At 38.1% G+C, this 17,152-nt stretch overlaps 1 protein-coding gene and 1 long non-coding RNA gene across 8 annotated transcripts in view; one reads left to right on the top strand and one right to left on the bottom strand.

Annotated features, from left to right (window-relative positions):
• LOC144337686 (uncharacterized) overlaps nt 1-17,152 on the bottom strand; it is a 216,629-nt gene that overhangs the window by 78,174 nt on the left and 121,303 nt on the right. The window contains exon 6 of one of the 7 annotated variants that reach the window (XR_013411105.1): nt 6,961-7,052. The exons of the other annotated variants lie outside the window; for them this stretch is intronic. The gene's annotated coding sequence lies outside the window, so the exon portion shown is untranslated. Of the gene's footprint in view, nt 1-6,960; nt 7,053-17,152 lie in introns of those variants that run through there. 7 annotated transcript variants of the gene reach the window in all.
• LOC114674456 (uncharacterized) overlaps nt 1-17,152 on the top strand; it is a 131,453-nt gene that overhangs the window by 76,775 nt on the left and 37,526 nt on the right. The gene's annotated exons all lie outside the window — the stretch shown is intronic.

Below are 17,152 nucleotides of genomic sequence, written 5' to 3'. Positions count from 1 at the left end.
TCATTCAGGAGCAGGTTGTTCAGTTTCCATGTAGTTGAGCGGTTTTGATTGAGTTTCTTAGTCCTGAGTTCTAGTTTGATTGCACTGTGGTCTGAGAGACAGTTTGTTATAATTTCTGTTCTTGTACATTTGCTGAGGAGTGCTTTACTTCCAATTACGTGGTCAATTTTGGAGTAAGTATGATGTGGTGCTGAGAAGAATGTATATTCTGTTGATTTGGGGTGGAGAGTTCTATAGATGTCTATTAGGTCTGCTTGCTGCAGAGATGAGTTCAATTCCTGGATATCCTTGTTAACTTTCTGTCTCGTTGATCTGTCTAATGTTGACAGTGGAGTGTTGAAGTCTCCCATTATTATTGTATGGGAGTCTAAGTCTCTTTGTAAGTCTCTAAGGACTTGCTTTATGAATCTGGGTGCTCCTGTATTGGGTGCATATATATTTAGGATAGTTAGCTCTTCCTGTTGAATTGATCCCTTTACCATTATGTAATGGCCTTCTTTGTCTCTTTTGATCTTTGATGGTTTAAAGTCTGTTTTATCAGAGACTAGTATTGCAACCCCTGCTTTTTTTTGTTCTCCATTTGCTTGGTAAATCTTCCTCCATCCCTTTATTTTGAGCCTATGTATGTCTCTGCGTGTGAGATGGGTCTCCTGAATACAGCAGACTGATGGGTCTTGACTCTTTATCCAGTTTGCCAGTCTTTGTCTTTTAATTGGAGCATTTAGTCCATTTACATTTAAGGTTAATATTGTTATGTGTGAACTTGATCCTGCCATTATGATATTAACTGGTTATTTTGCTCATTAGTTGATGCAGTTTCTTCCTAGCCTCAATGGTCTTTACATTTTGGCATGTTTTTGCAATGGCTGGTACCGGTTGTTCCTTTCCATGTTTAGTGCTTCCTTCAGGATCTCTTGTAAGGCAGGCCTAGTGGTGACAAAATCTCTAAGCATTTGCTTATCTGTAAAGGATTTTATTTCTCCTTCACTTATGAAACTTAGTTTGGCTGGATATGAAATTCTGGGTTTAAAATTCTTTTCTTTAAGAATGTTGAATATTGGCCCCCACTCTCTTCTGGCTTGGAGAGTTTCTGCCGAGAGATCTGCTGTTAGTCTGATGGGCTTCCCTTTGTGGGTAACCCGACCTTTCTCTCTGGCTGCCCTTAAGATTTTTTCCTTCATTTCAACTTTGGTGAATCTGGCAATTATGTGTCTTGGAGTTGCTCTTCTCGAGGAGTATCTTTGTGGCGTTCTCTGTATTTCCTGGATTTGAATGTTGGCCTGCCCTACTAGGTTGGGGAAGTTCTCCTGGATGATATCCTGAAGAGTGTTTTCCAACTTGGTTCCATTTTCCCCCTCACTTTCAGGCACCCCAATCAGACGTAGATTTGGTCTTTTTACATAATCCCATACTTCTTGCAGGCTTTGTTCGTTTCTTTTTCTTCTTTTTTCTTTTGGTTTCTCTTCTCGCTTCATTTCATTCATTTGATCCTCAATTGCTGATACTCTTTCTTCCAGTTGATCGAGTCGGTTACTGAAGCTTGTGCATTTGTCACGTATTTCTCGTGTCATGGTTTTCATCTCTTTCATTTCGTTTAGGACCTTCTCTGCATTAATTACTCTAGCCATCAATTCTTCCACTTTTTTTTCAAGATTTTTAGTTTCTTTGCGCTGGGTACGTAACTCCTCCTTTAGCTCTGAGAAATTTGATGGACTGAAGCCTTCTTCTCTCATCTCGTCAAAGTCATTCTCCGTCCAGCTTTGATCCGTTGCTGGCGATGAGCTGCGCTCCTTTGCCGGGGGAGATGCGCTCTTATTTTTTGAATTTCCAGCTTTTCTGCCCTGCTTTTTCCCCATCTTTGTGGTTTTATCTGCCTCTGGTCTTTGATGATGGTGATGTACTGATGGGGTTTTGGTGTAGGTGTCCTTCCTGTTTGATAGTTTTCCTTCTAACAGTCAGGACCCTCAGCTGTAGGTCTGTTGGAGATTGCTTGAGGTCCACTCCAGACCCTGTTTGCCTGGGTATCAGCAGCAGAGGCTGCAGAAGATAGAATATTTCTGAACAGCGAGTGTACCTGTCTGATTCTTGCTTTGGAAGCTTCCTCTCAGGGGTGTACTCCTCCCTGTGAGGTGTGGGGTGTCAGACTGCCCCTAGTGGGGGATGTCTCCCAGTTAGGCTACTCAGGGGTCAGGGACCCGCTTGAGCAGGGAGTCTGTCCCTTCTCAGATCTCAACCTCCGTGTTGGGAGATCCACTGCTCTCTTCAAAGCTGTCAGACAGAGTCGTTTGCGTCTGTGCAGAGGTGTCTGTGTGTCTTAGTTTACTGTGCCCTGTCCCCAGAGGTGGAGTCTACAGAGACAGGCAGGTTTCCTTGAGCTGCTGTGAGCTCCACCCAGTTCGAGCTTCCCAGCAGCTTTGTTTACCTACTTAAGCCTCAGCAATGGCGGGCGCCCCTCCCCCAGCCTCGTTGCTGCCTTGCCGGTAGATCACAGACTGCTGCGCTAGCAACGAGGGAGGCTCCGTGGGTGTGGGACCCTCCCGGCCAGGTGTGGGATATGATCTCCTGGTGTGCCTGTTTCCTAAAGCGCAGTATTGGGGTGGGAGTTACCCGATTTTCCAGGTGTTGTGTGTCTCAGTTCCCCTGGCTAGGAAAAGGGACTCCCTTCCCCCTTGCGCTTCCCAGGTGAGGCAATGCCTCGCCCTGCTTCAGCTCTCGCTGGTCGGGCTGCAGCAGCTGACCAGCTCCGATCGTCCGGCACTCCCCAGTGAGATGAACCCAGTACCTCAGTTGAAAATGCAGAAATCACCGGTCTTCTGTGTCGCTGGCGCTGGGAGTTGGAGACTGGAGCTGCTCCTATTCGGCCATCTTGCTCCGCCCCCTCTTTTTTTTTTTTTTTTGAGACGGAGTGTCACCCAGGCTGGAGTGCAGTGGCACGATCTCGGCTCATTGCAACCTCCGCCTCCCAGCTTCGCGCCATTCTCCTGCCTCAGCCTCCCAAGTAGCTGGGACTACAGGCGCCTGCCACCACGGCCGGCTAAATTTTTGTATTTTTAGTAGAGACGGGGTTTCACCGTGTTAGCCAGGACAGTCTCGATCTCCTGACCTCGTGATCCACCCGCCTCCTTGGCCTCCCAAAGTGCTGGGATTACAGGCGTGAGCCATCGCGCCCAGCATTAAAATCTTTTAATACAAGAAAGAGTTACATCTGCTTTGAAGTAGAGGTGGAGGGAATGAAGTTTGTTCAGAAAAAGGCAAGCTTCCAACAAAGGCCACATAGAAGGCTCCTTACACATCTGTTAAAGCTAACACAAGACATGAATAGATAAGAACAGCCCTGGAGAAACCTTCATCCTGTCCTCTCCGACAGTGGATGGTTGAGGTGGATGATATTGTTTCTACTGAGACTCTTTATGGGATATTTTTCCCACTGCTACAAAACACTGGCATATAACCTAATACTGCTATGTCATGAAAAAAAAGCAGAAGTACAGTGTTGATATTATAATAACATGAAAACATTAATATTTTCTCTGTTAACACTCATTTTCAGGCCCAACCAGGCACCATACTCTTCCATTGATTAAGCATGCAGGCCCATTGGCTTTTTGTGTAATTAACTACAAATCACTGCTTATTACTAAGAAATAACATTGATATTTAACAAGTTTGAGACACTCTCAGCACATGTAGAATGAAATATCAATTCTTCTAACGAAGTAAATAAAATTTAGTATTGTACATCCAATCTTTTGTATGTTAACACCACCATGGAACTTATGACTGTAATTTACTCCCAGCACTGCCCAGAAGGTGTCACCACAGCCTCATTGGCTTGAAGGACTTGGGGACATGTGGGGGAGTAGAAAGCAAGGGGAGAAAAACAGACACAAAGAAAAAAAAAATCTTCATGCAGACAAAGGAATATAAGACAACTACTAGTTGTAATATATTGCCAAATACAGAAACCCAAACATTCACCCTATGCTAAAACTACATAATTACTACAGGAGAAAAGTGGGCCTCTATTTGTCAGCGAGAGTAGAAAGTGGGAGATTCATGGACGGTGTTACTTGAGACAGTCATTTTGTAGAAAATAAAAAGCAGGTGATAAATAGAAAATATCCATGTACTGAGCCTGGTCCAAGCTTCTCACCTAAAATGGTTTGCCTCCTTATCACATCTAGTTGCATAAGATGCACTGGACCACATAAAAGGAAAGATGAAAGAACAGCTGTGAAGAGATGCTATGAAGAATCAAAGAATAGAAAACACAAAGTCTTTTATTGAGAAGCTGCACAAATTAACTCCAAATTACTGCCACAGTCAGACAAGAGGAGGCTTCAAGGCACAAAACTTGTTGCTGCACTCCATCTTGCTTTATTGTGGTGTCTTCACTCATGTAGCTAAAAGCCATCCCCTTTATAGTACTATATCTTTTAATCTCCACTCTCCCCCCTGTCGTTTAATTAAAAGACAATGAACCTTTTAAAGTAGTCAAATGGAAAATATAAAATTGCACCATTCTATCAAAGCTTAAGATATTCCTTTCTCAGAGCATGAGAAGAATTCAAAATAACATACTTTGTATTTTACTACACTTCAGTCCCTCTGTGCCATTTCTTCTTCAGGGCTCTTGGTTGGAATAGCTACCTGAACCAGAAAGGCAGCTCACCCTCAGGCTGATAAATAGAGATAAAATTTAAAAAAAGTAAACAAACAAAAAACCCCCAAAAAACAAAACAAAACAAAACAAAAATAACAGTCAAGTTAAATCAACTAGATCTTTGTACCTGATTTTTTACTTTTAAGTAATATTATTGTAATTCTGCATTCCTTCTATGTTTAACTGACATAGGCCTAAAGATTAGTAGCATTTCTTATGTAAGTATTATTTACTCAATGTGTTGTCAGTTTTAGGGTATGTGGGCTAAAATAAGATAAACATAGTAAAATGTTATTGGATGATAAGTAGGCCTGAATGCTCAGTTTTCCGCCAACTCCACAGCCTAAATCTATTAGTTTTGGCAAAGGGCACCAAGACAAATCCATGCTGTTTGAAATGTTCCATGGGAGTCTTTAAAAACGAAGATCTTGTCTACTCTTTATGGACATTAAAATGCTTCATCCCAAGGACCCCTTTATAGCAAATTGCAAGCTGTTCTGTTTTATCTGCTTTGACAGGATGAAGGGCTGAGTTGGCCCTAGAGGGATGGGATACAGAGTCTGAGTAGCTCAAACTTGAGATTTCCAATAAACCATCTCCTACAATTAGAAGAAAGGCACAGAGGAGATTCATTTCAACAGATAGTTCCAACCCATTTAGAATTATTCTATTCTCTCCTACTTATTTCATCACTAAAAGTCTAACAAAAATCATGTTCTTCCAATACTCCACTCCAAACTGAACCTAAAACTCTAATAATCAGCCTAGTTGAGCACTGGCATATATACATCTTTCTGATTGGTCTCTTGATTCTGATACCTATTATATTGATTCCTGATTTCTTATAAATTCATATCCTTTTCAACACTATACTTACCTGATCATTATTCTTTAAGTTCAATTGTCCAGTATAGGTTGCCTATCATTCTCCATAAAAGAAATACTTGCAGATTTCAGTTAGTTAATAAATGCTGGCAGGGCATGAGATATAGGTTTAATTCTTCATCTATAGATGCCTAATATAGGAACCTTGCTAAAAACTTCCAGACACCACTCAATTCATTAATGCCAACTCTCTCCCTTTCTTTTACCCTTCTGTAATTAGGACGTCTCTTTTTTGAATGTCATCACATATGATAATATATGGAGAGTCTGAACTGTTAACATCGAAAAAATGATTCTTCCCTTTAGAATGTGAAATTATAATAAGTAATCCTATTTTTAAAAGTCCCCAAAGCCACATACTCACAAGTACACCTCTATGTAAGTCAGCTTATAAAAGTAATAAAAATGAGGGCCAGGTGCGGTGGCTCATGCCTGTAATCCCAGCACTTTGGGAGGCCGAGGCGGGTGGATCATGGGGTCAGGAGTTCAAGACCAGCCTGACCAAAAAGGTGAAACCCCATCTCTACTAAAAATACAAAAGTCAGCCAGGTTTGGTGGCACATGCCTGTGGTCCCAGCTACTCAGGAGGCTGAGGCAGGAGAATCGTTTGAACCTGGGCGGCGGAGGTTGCGGTGAGCCAAGGTCGTGCCACGGCACTCCAGCCTGGGCGACAGAGTGAGACTCTGTCTCAAAAAAAAGGAATAAAAATGAAAAGATGGGGAAAAGAAGTCTCTCATCACCACCTCCAAGACTTTAACAGTAGTAAAAATAATAATTTATCATGAAAGATCCCACTAGTTCAGGGAATATTCCTCAAACATACTCCGAAATCTTACGGTACCTTATACAATAGCTGAAGCTCTGATAATGCGAAAATCATCCAGTCTGTTCCTGTCTCGGGTTTCTTATTTCTCTATACCAAAGCATCATTAAAATTGCACAAATTTGCCAAAAGGAAGAAGAGAATATAATGCACACGTCACAACAATTAAAATAAAAAAGCATTTAAAAATGATTTAAAGCACAGGCGTTCAAATCAGACAAATCCGAATTTGAATATTGGTTCGGTTGACTACTGACAAGTTCTTGAACAGTCTAAAATTCAATTTATTCTTCTATTAAAAAAAAACCAATAATAATAACTTTGAAGGGTTATTGTAACTGAATAATATAGGTAAAATGCTCAGCATAGTGCTTGTCATATAGCAAATAAATATTCACATACTAGTTACTATGGAAAGAATTTTCCCGGGGGAGGGGGATCTCTCGGAGAATGAAAATATTCATTTTATATGACTTGTTTTATAATAAGAAAATAACATTCAATATGGAAGAACAAATACAAGTTTCACCCTGTTGACAATTCAAAATTAACCTAAAGAATAAATATTGCTCAGTGCAGTGACTCACACCTGTAATCTCAGCACTTTGGGGGACCAAGTGGGTAGATGGCTTGAGGCCAGGAGTTCAAGACCAGCCTAGGCAACATGGTAAGACCCCATCTCTATAAAAAACAAAACAAAACAGAACAAATATTATTGGGTTTCCAATAATGAAGGTATAAAGACTTCACTATTTGATATAAAATTTGACATATGCCCTCTGCATATGAGAGATAAAATATAAAAATGGATAACCAAAAACAAAAGACATAAATAGGCTCACAAACAAGATATGTATTTCTATGGACCAGTATGAAGAGAGAATTGCAAAACAGCGTGCAGGGCTGAGGCTACTGTGTGCTGGACTCTGGAGGGAAACAGTGGTAGCCAGGATTCGGCTCCAGTATGGTAAGGGGGACTAAATAGGTTTTGGACAAATGGGGAATAGAGAGCATATAGCTTGATATTGGAGGCTGGTGTGGGGCTTCCCCTCACTTGAAAGCTCAGTGGCTGAATCTGTATCACTCTGAGCTGAATTGTCATCATAAAGCATATGTCTGGACAGAAGCCTTGGGAAGTCGGTTGTAGGTAACTGAAAGATCATCACAGGACGGAATGAACAAAGACAAAAAGAACAAAACACGCATAAAACCTCCCACTCAAATAGCACGGAAAACCAAAATTCACAGAGATCAAATCCTAACAAAGGTATCAAACAAAATCAACTAATCAACAGTCAGAAAATGAATTCGCTCTGGCCAGGTGTGGTGGTTCACACCTGTAATCTTAGTACCTTGGGAAGCTGAGGCAGGAGTTCAAGACCAGCCTGGGCAACATGGCTAGATTCCATCTCTACAAAAAACAATAAAAAATTGGCTGGGTGAGGTGGCATGCACCTATACTCCCAGCTAATCATGAGGCTGAGGTGGGAAGATAGCTTCAACCCAGGACGCTGAAGTTGCAGTGAGCCGAGATCTGCACTCCAGCTGGGGCAACAGAGTGAGATCTTGTCTCAAAAAAACCAAAAAAACAAAAAAACAAAAAAAACAACCTTAGAGGAAAAGAAAATGAATTAACTCCACATAGAATTAGTTTAATTGAAAACGCCTAACAATGACTTTCACAGAAGTATGTTTGGAATATTTGAAGGCATAAATAAAAGAAATATAAAATATTTCAGGCAAAAGGCAATAAACTATAAAATGAAAGAGGCGGATATGAAATAACAACTGGTATATGTGAAAAAAATAGAAATGAAAATACAGTCACTGAAATTAAAAACTCAAGAGCATGAATAAACTCTAGACTGCATCTTGTACATTCAAAACCCTAAGGAATAAACCAAAAAAGCTGTTAGATCTATTAAATGAGCTTAGCAAAGTTGCAGAACATGAGACTAAAATATAAAAATCAATTGTATCTCTATATGCTACCAATGTATAAACTACAATTTGAAAATAAAACTTAGTAAACAATTGCATTTACAATAGCATTAACAAGAATAAAAAACTTAGGAATAAATATAATAACAGGACAGACATGTACATAAAATCTATAAAACATAATTGAAAGAAATTAAAAAATTTTAAAGGATTCAAATAAATGGAAAGATAGCCAGTGGTCTTCCGATGGACTGAAAGACTTAATAGTATTAAATGTCCATACTCCACAAATTGTGATCTACAGATTCATTAGGAATTCTATCAAAATATCAGATGTCTTTTCGCAGAAACTGACAAGCTAATCCTAAAATTCATATGGAAATACAGAGGACCCAGAATAGCCAGAAAAATCTTGAGGAAGATGAATAAAGTGTAGATTTTTTTTTTTTTTTTTTTTTTTTTTTTTTTGAGACGGAGTCTTGCTCTATTGCCAGGCTGGAGCGCAGTCCTGCGATCTTGGCTCACTGCAATCTCCAACTCTCGGGTTCAAGCGATTCTCTTGCCTCAGCCTCCCAAGTAGCTGGGACTACAGGCGCCTGCCACCACACCCAGCTAATTTTTGTATTTTTAGTAGAGACAGGGTTTCACCATGTTGGCCAGGATGTCTTGATCTCTTGATCTCATGATCTGCCCGCTTCAGCCTCCCGAAGTGCTGGGATTACAGGCGTTAGCCCCTGCGCCTGGCCAGTAAAGCATAGAATCTATACTTCTCAGTTTCAAAACTGCCTACAAAGCTATAGTAATCAAGATTGTATGGTATTGACATAAAGATAGAGATACAGATCAATGAGACAAATTAAGATATCAGAAATAACCCTTATATTTCTGGTCAATTGATTTTCAATAAGGATGGCAAGATAATTTGATGGGGGAAAGAAAACCTTTTCAACAAATCATGCTGTAGTAAAGGGATATCCACATGCAAAAGAATGAAGTAGTCCCCTACGTCACACCCTATACAAAATTAAGTCAAAATGGATCAAATACCTAAATGTAGGAGGTAAAACTATAAAACGCATAGAAAAAAACAAAGGAGTAAATATTCTTAACCTCGACTTAGGCAGTGATTCCTTAGATATGATATCGATAGCACAAGCAATAAAAAAAAATTGATAAATCTGAACTTCATCAAAAATTTGAAAAAAACTTTTGTTCTTCAAAGGACACTATCAAGAAAGTGAGAAGATAACTGACAGGAAAAAAGTATTTGCAAATCATATATCTGATAAGAAACTTGTATTCAAAACATATTAAAGATACATGTAACTCAATAAAAGACTAAAACTCCAATTTTAAAAATAGATAATTTGAATAGAAATTTCTCCAGAAAAGATATAGAAATGCCAATAAACATGTAAAAGATGCTCATTAGTGATTAGTCACTAAGGATATGCAAATCAAAAGAGATACCACAATGAGATACCACTTCATACCCACTAGGATATGTAACAAAAAAGACAACAACAACTATTTGGGAGGATGTGGAGAAACTGGAACCCTCAGACATTACTTGTGGGATTGTAAGATGGTGCAGCCACTTCTGGCAATTCCACAAAATGTTAAACATAGAGCCATCATATGACCCAGACCAACAATTCTACTCCTAGGAATATACTCAAGAGAAAAGAAAACATATCAACCACACAAAAATTTATACACGAATGTTTGCAGCAGCATTATTCACAATCGTAAAAAAAGTGGAAACAATTCAAATGACCATCAAATGATGAATAGAGAAAGAAAACAGGATAATACAAGATGACACCCCCAAAAAAAAGAGAGAAAGGAATGAAACACCAATACATGCTACAACATCAATGAACCTCAAAAACATTATGGTAAGTGAAAGCAGCCAATTATAAAAGACCATATATTGTATACTGTAGAGTATCATATATGCAAATGTTCAGAATAGGCTAATCTATAGAGACAAGTAGATTAGTGGTGACATAGGGCTGGAGGGCATGAGCAAATGGAAGGGTGAGTAATGAGAAGTGACTACCAATAGGTACAATGTTTATTTTGGGGGTGATGAAATGAAAATGTTCTGAAATTAGATTTTTATAATGCTCGTATAACTATAAATATACTAAAGCCCACTGAGTTGTACATGATATACCAGTGATGCATATTTATGACATGTAAATTATCTCAGAAAGTATTTTTAAAATGGTTGGGGATGCAGATGTAAATTGCTATAACCACTTAGAAGAACAATTTGCCAACATCTAATATAGTTTATAATACACATATATCCAGCAAATCCATTCTTAGGTTAACAATGGGGCAAAAATCTTCCATACAAGTACAAGGAAACAGACAAAAAATATTCATAACACTGTTTATAATAGTTGAAAAAATGGAAACTACCCAAATGTTTATTAAGAAGTGAATGGAGAGGTTGGGTGCGGTGGCTCATGCCTGTAATCCCAACACTTTGGGAGGCAGATGTGGGTAGATCGCTTGACCACAGGAGTTTGAGATCAGCCTGGACAACATGGCGGAATTCCATCTCTACAAAAAATACAAAAATTAGCCACACGTGGTGGCGCATGGTTGTAGTCCCAGCTAGTAGGGAGGCTGAGGTGGGAGAATTATGTGAGCCCAGGAGGCAGAGGTTGCAGTGAGCCGAGATTGTGCCACTGCACTCCAGCCTGGGTAACGGAGCAAGGTGATGCTCTATCTCAAAAAAAGAAAATAAAGAATGATAAACTGATACATATTTTTAAAATGAAATACCATAAAATGTGTCAATGAAAATGAATTTTGAAAAGAGAAAGTTGACAAAAAAGCAAACTGCAAACGACATACACAATATGATGCCATTTATAGCTCAAAAACTTGCTATACAACAATATGTACCATTTTTGGATACATACACATATAATAATAAAATTTCTTAGGAATAAAACCACTATCTTCAAGATATAGCTTACTTCTGAGAAGAAACATAAGGGGATTTGTTAAAACATGATTTATATCTGTAATGTACCATTATTATTATTAAAATTTTTTTAGCAAGCAGGACAAAATGGCAATTTATTAACCAGTCTAACAGGCCTAAGAGTACTGCTTATATTACTCTCCATCTTTTTTCAGTATGTTTAAAATATATTTTAACACACACAAAAACGGCATGATCGAACAAATTTAAACTTCCCCCAAACAGCAAAGTTTCTCAGAATGATTTTTCTGTTTTGCAATCAATATACCAAGGGCAAATAATATTCACCTGAGCCAGCATTAGAGTACTACTAAAAGTCAAAGGATTCATTTAGTCAAAATGCTAAAATTTTTTAAAGGTGAAATTAGTATGCATGAATTCAAGCACTTTAAAAATCAGATGCTCTCTGACCTTCCCACTAAAGTGTCACCTGACAAGGTCACCATTTCAAGAATACAGTAATTATTGAGGAATGAGGGAGAACATTCAGTGGGGTAGTCTCCCTACTGTTTTCTCAGTAGAAGTCACAGAAATGACAAGTGTAATTAAATCTTTTAAAAAAATTACCTATGAGTTTTAAGTCAGGATGAAAATTATTTCTAACCTTATGAACTTTCACACTGCACTGCACTAAAAGAAAATCCTTCCAGTTTTCCTTTATATCAGTAAAGCGTATGACAGCTAAATAAATAGGAAGTCTTCACTTCTGACCTTTCATTGCTATTCAAAAGAAGCAATTCTGTTTGCCACTATTCCACTTACCAAAGATACAAATGAAACAAGTAGAATAATTAACACGAAATCATCTCTTATTGAAAAGAGATGAATGCTTTAAGAAAAACATTATTACAAAAGAAGGGAGAAGGTACCATTTAGCCCCTAAGCCATGGAAGTTAACAGATTCTTTCCATCTTTTGGTAATGATGACTTAAATTTTGGAACCATTTAAAAAAAGGATTTTCCAGGTTGAAGGAAAGTATTATAGAAGCCCAATCATTCGCAATTGTTATCATCATATAAAAGTCTACCTTTTCAGAAAATTTAAGACCACATTTTTTTATAATTGTAACAAACATAGATTACCCTTTACTCACATTTCCCCCCCAAAATATAACAAGATAAAGACAGCGAAATATTTTATACCACCAGGTATATTTAATTACGCCATTACCTACTTCCCTATTAGGGACAACAAACAGGTCTCATCTCATGGCCCAACTCTGAATGACTATAAATGACTGCTCAGGACTGTGTCAAGACAGGTTCCTAGGCCATCTGAGCTTACAAGCAGAGTAGTGGATAGATTAGGGAAAAGGAATGATGAAATGCCAGCCAAGTATTTGCCAGCCTGATTTTATATCTGTTAATGACAGAAAAGAACTAATCATACTTACTCACTAGTAGATATGTTTGAGTATATGTAATAAAGTGAGTTAATACCTAAACGATTTAAATAAAATTCAAATAATTACTAGCACATGTCATTAGAGAAAAATATAAACTGAGGGAAAAGGAAGAGTTTCTCAATTAGAGGAAATATACAGAACTCGACGATAGGCCTGATGGGGACAATATGAGCCACAGAAGGAATAACCTCGATGACTCAAAATATTTATTGTTTTGTCTATTCCGGACATTTCCTATAAGTGGACTCATACAATATATGGCCTTTGTGACTGGCTTCTTTCACTAAGTACAATGCTTTCAAGATTCACCCATACTGTAGTGTAAAATGCTACTTCATTCCTTTTTATGGTCAAAGAATGTTTATTGTATGAATATGTGGCATTTTATTTTTCCATTCTTCAGCTGATGGACCTTTGGGTTATTTTAACTTTTTCTGAATAAAATACTTTATCATATGTGTTAATATATTCTTCAAATATTTGGTGGGCAGATCATTCGAGGTCAGGAGTTCGAGACTCATCTGACCAACATGGTGACACCACATCTCTACTCAAAATACAAAAATTAGCCGGGCATGGTGGCAGGCACCTGTAATCCAAGCTACTTGGGAGGCTGAGGCAGGAGAGTAACTTTAACCTGGAGGCAGAGGTTACAGTAAGCTGAGATCGTGTCACTACACTCCAGCTGGGTGACAGAGCAAGACACTGTCTCAAAAAAAAAAAGAAAAAAAAAAAGAAAAAAAAAGCAATCCTCATCCATTAAAGTTTGACCATGAGATTGCAGCAACTCAGTCACATCTTCAGGTTCTACTTCTAATTCTAGCTTCCTTGCTATTTTCATCACATTTGTAGTTACTTCCTCTATTAAGTCATCCTAGAGGGTTGGAATCAACTTCTTCCAAACTTCTGTTAATATTGATATTTTGGCCTCCCTCCATGAATCACAAATGTTCTCAAAGGCATCTAGAATGTTAGTTCCTTTCCAGAAGGTTTCCAATTTACCTTGCCCAGATCCATCAGAGGAATGGCTATCTATTCTTAAATAATAAGACCTGAAAGTCAAAATGACCTTTTGATCCATGGGTTGCAGAATGGTTCCTGTGTTAGCAGGCATGAAAACAATATTGATCTTCTTGTACACCTCCAACAGAGCTCTTAGGTGATGAGGTCCATCATCAATGAGCAGGAATATTTTGAAAGGAATCTTTACCTCTGAGCAGTAGATCTTGACAGTGGGCTTAAAATATTCAGTAACCATGCTGTAAACAGTTGTGCTGTCATCCAGGCTTTGTTGTTTCATTTATAGAGCACAGATAGAGTTGATTTCGCATAATTATTTTATTATTATTATTATTTTTAGAGACGGGATCTCACTATGTTGGCCCAGGCTCAAGCAATCCTCCAACCTCAGTCTCTCAAGTAGCTGGCAGTACAGGCATGAGCCACCAAACATCCCAAAGTAGCATAATTCTTAAGGGCCCTAAGATCTGCAGAAAGGTAAATGAGCATTGGTTTCCCCTTAAAGACTCTAGCTGCATTAGCCCTTAACAAGACTCAACCTGTTCCTTAATTCTTTGAAGCCAGGCACTGACTTGTCTCTAGCAATTAAAGTCCTAGATGGCATCTTCTCCCAATAGAAGGCTGTTTCCTCTACATTGAAAATGTGTTGTTTAATGTAGCCACATTCATTAGTTACCTTAGCTGGATATTCTGGATAACTTGCTGCAGACCTCTGCATCAGCAGTTGCTGCCTCATCTTGCATTATGTTACGGAGATGGCTGCTTCTTTTGTTAAACCTCATCAACCAATCTCTGCTAGATTTATTTATTTATTTCTTTAGAGATGGAGTTTCACTCTGTGGCCCAGGCTGGAGTGCGATGGCACGATCTTGGCTCACTGCAACCTCTGCCTCCCGGTTCAAGTGATTCTCCTGCCTCAGCCTCCCAAGTAGCTGGGATTACTGGTGTGTGCCACCATGCCTGGCTAATTTTTTGTATTTTTAGTAGAGACAGGGGTTTCAGCATGTTAGCCAGGATGATCTCGATCTCCTGACCTCATGATCCGACAGCCTCAGCCTCCCAAAGTGCTGGGATTACAGGCATGAGCCACAGTACCCAGTCTGTCTATTTTTTTTCTACAGCTTCCTTGCCTCTCGTGGCCTTCCAGAACTGAAGAGAAGTAAGGCCTTGTATCTGGATCTGACTTTGACTTAAGGGAATGTTGTGACTGGTTTGATCTTCCATCCAGACCACTAACGCTTTCTCCACATTGGCAATAAAGCTATTTTGCTTTCTTATCATTTGTATGTTCATTGGAGTAGCACTTTTAATTTCCTTCAAGAATTTTTCCTTGCACTCACAATTTGGATAATCGTTTGGTACAAAAGGCCTAGATTTTGGCCTACCTTGGCTTTTGACATGCCTTCCTCATTAAACTTAATCACTTCTAGCTTTGATTTAAAGTGAGAGATGTGCAACTCTTCCTTTTAATTGAACACTAAGAGGCCGATGCAAGGTTATTAATTGACCTAATTTGAATATTGTTCTATCTCAGGGAATAGGGAGGCCTAAGGATAGGAAGAGACAGGGAAATGGCCAGTGGAGCAGTCAGAACACACACCACATTCATTAAGCTCACCATCTTACATAGTTTGTAGTGCCTCAAAACAATTACAATAGTAACATCAAAGATCACTGACCGTAGATCAGCATAACATATATTTTAATGATAAAAAAGTTTGAAATAATGCAAGAATTACCAAAATGTGACACAGACAGACAAAGTGAGAACGTGCTGTTGGAAAAATTGTGCCTATAGGCTTCATCAACACAGGGTTGCCACAAACCATCCATTTGTTTAAAAAAGAAAAAAAAAAAGGCAGTATCTATGAAGCACAGTAAAATGAAGTATGCTTATACAAGATCATGCAAACAGAAATAGTTTTACATTTTTTTCTCCCAAACTGGATGCCTTTTATTCCTTTCTCTTGCTTAAATGCTCTGGCTAGAACTTCTAGTACAAGGTTAAATAGAAGTACTGAGAGTGGACATCATCTTGTACTTGATCTTCCTGAAAAGTGTTTAGTATTTCACCGAGAAGTAAGTTAGCTGTGTGGTTTTTGAAGATGCTTTTTATCAGGTTGGCAGATTGTCTTTCTACTCCTAGTTGGCTGGATGATTTTATCATGAAAGAATGTTGAATTTTGCCAAAAACTTATTCTGTATCTATTGAAATGATTATGTATTCTTGTCCTGTGTTGTATTAATTTGATGTGTTACAGATTGATTTTCAGATGTCAAAGCAAACTTCCATTCCTAGGATAAATCCCATTCGGCTATACTGAATATATATATTATAATATGGCTGGATTTGATTTGCTAGTATTTGGTTGAATATTTTTGCATTTATATTTACAAGGGAAATTGGTCAGCACTGTTTTTTCTTGTTTGCTTTGTCCAGTTTTGGTATTGGGGCAACACTGGCTTGACAAGAATGAGTTGGGAAGTACTTCCTATTCAGGTATTTTTGTAAGCATTTGTAAACGATTGGTGTTAATGTTCTTTAAACATATGGTACAATTTACCAATGAAGGTATTTGGGCCTGGGCTTGTGGAATTTTTTAAATTACTAATTAAATTTCTTTACTTTTTATACAGGTCTATTCAAATTTTTATGTTTTCTTGAGTCAGCTTTGGTAGTTTGTCTTCCTAGGAATTTTCCATTTCATTAAGTTGTATAATTTGTTGGTGTACAGTGGTTTATAGTGTTACCTTATGATCCTTTTCATTTCATTTCTTTAATTTTATGTTCTGGAATACATGTACAGGATGTGTAGGTCTGTTACACAGATAAATGTGTGCCGTGGTGATTTGCTTCACCTATCAACTCATCATCTATGTATTAAGCCCCACAGGCATTAGCTATTTATCCTTGATGCTCTCCTTCCCTCCAACTCCACCCCCAACAGGGTCCAGTGTGTTTTGTTCCCCTCCCTGTGTCCATGTGTTCTCATCGTTCAGCTCCCACTTATAAGTGAGAACATGCGGTTTAAGTGTTGTTTCCTCTTTCATTTCTAATAATTTGAATCTTCTTTTTTGTTGGTCTTCTAAAGTTTTGTCCATTTTGTTGATCTTTTCAAAGAAGCAAATTTTGGTTTCACTGATTTTCTCTATTGTTTTTCTTTCCTGTATTATATTTATTTTTGCTCAAATTTTTATTATTTTCTTCTGCCTCACTGTGTTTAGTTTGTTCTTTTTATTACTTCTTAAGTTATTGACTCAACTCTTTTTTTAAATATAGGCATTATATCAATAATTTCATGTAAGTACTGCTTTAACACTATCTCATATATTTTGCTGTGTTTTACTTTTATTTTCATTCATCTCTAAGTATTTTCTAATTTCATTTGTTAAATTTTTCATTAATTGGT

This window comes from Macaca mulatta, chromosome 20 (genome assembly GCF_049350105.2).
Source record: "Macaca mulatta isolate MMU2019108-1 chromosome 20, T2T-MMU8v2.0, whole genome shotgun sequence".
NCBI classification, from domain to species: Eukaryota; Metazoa; Chordata; class Mammalia; order Primates; family Cercopithecidae; genus Macaca; species Macaca mulatta.
The sequence above is the reverse complement of the archived record's forward strand: the minus strand, read 5'-3'. Positions and strand labels throughout refer to the sequence as shown.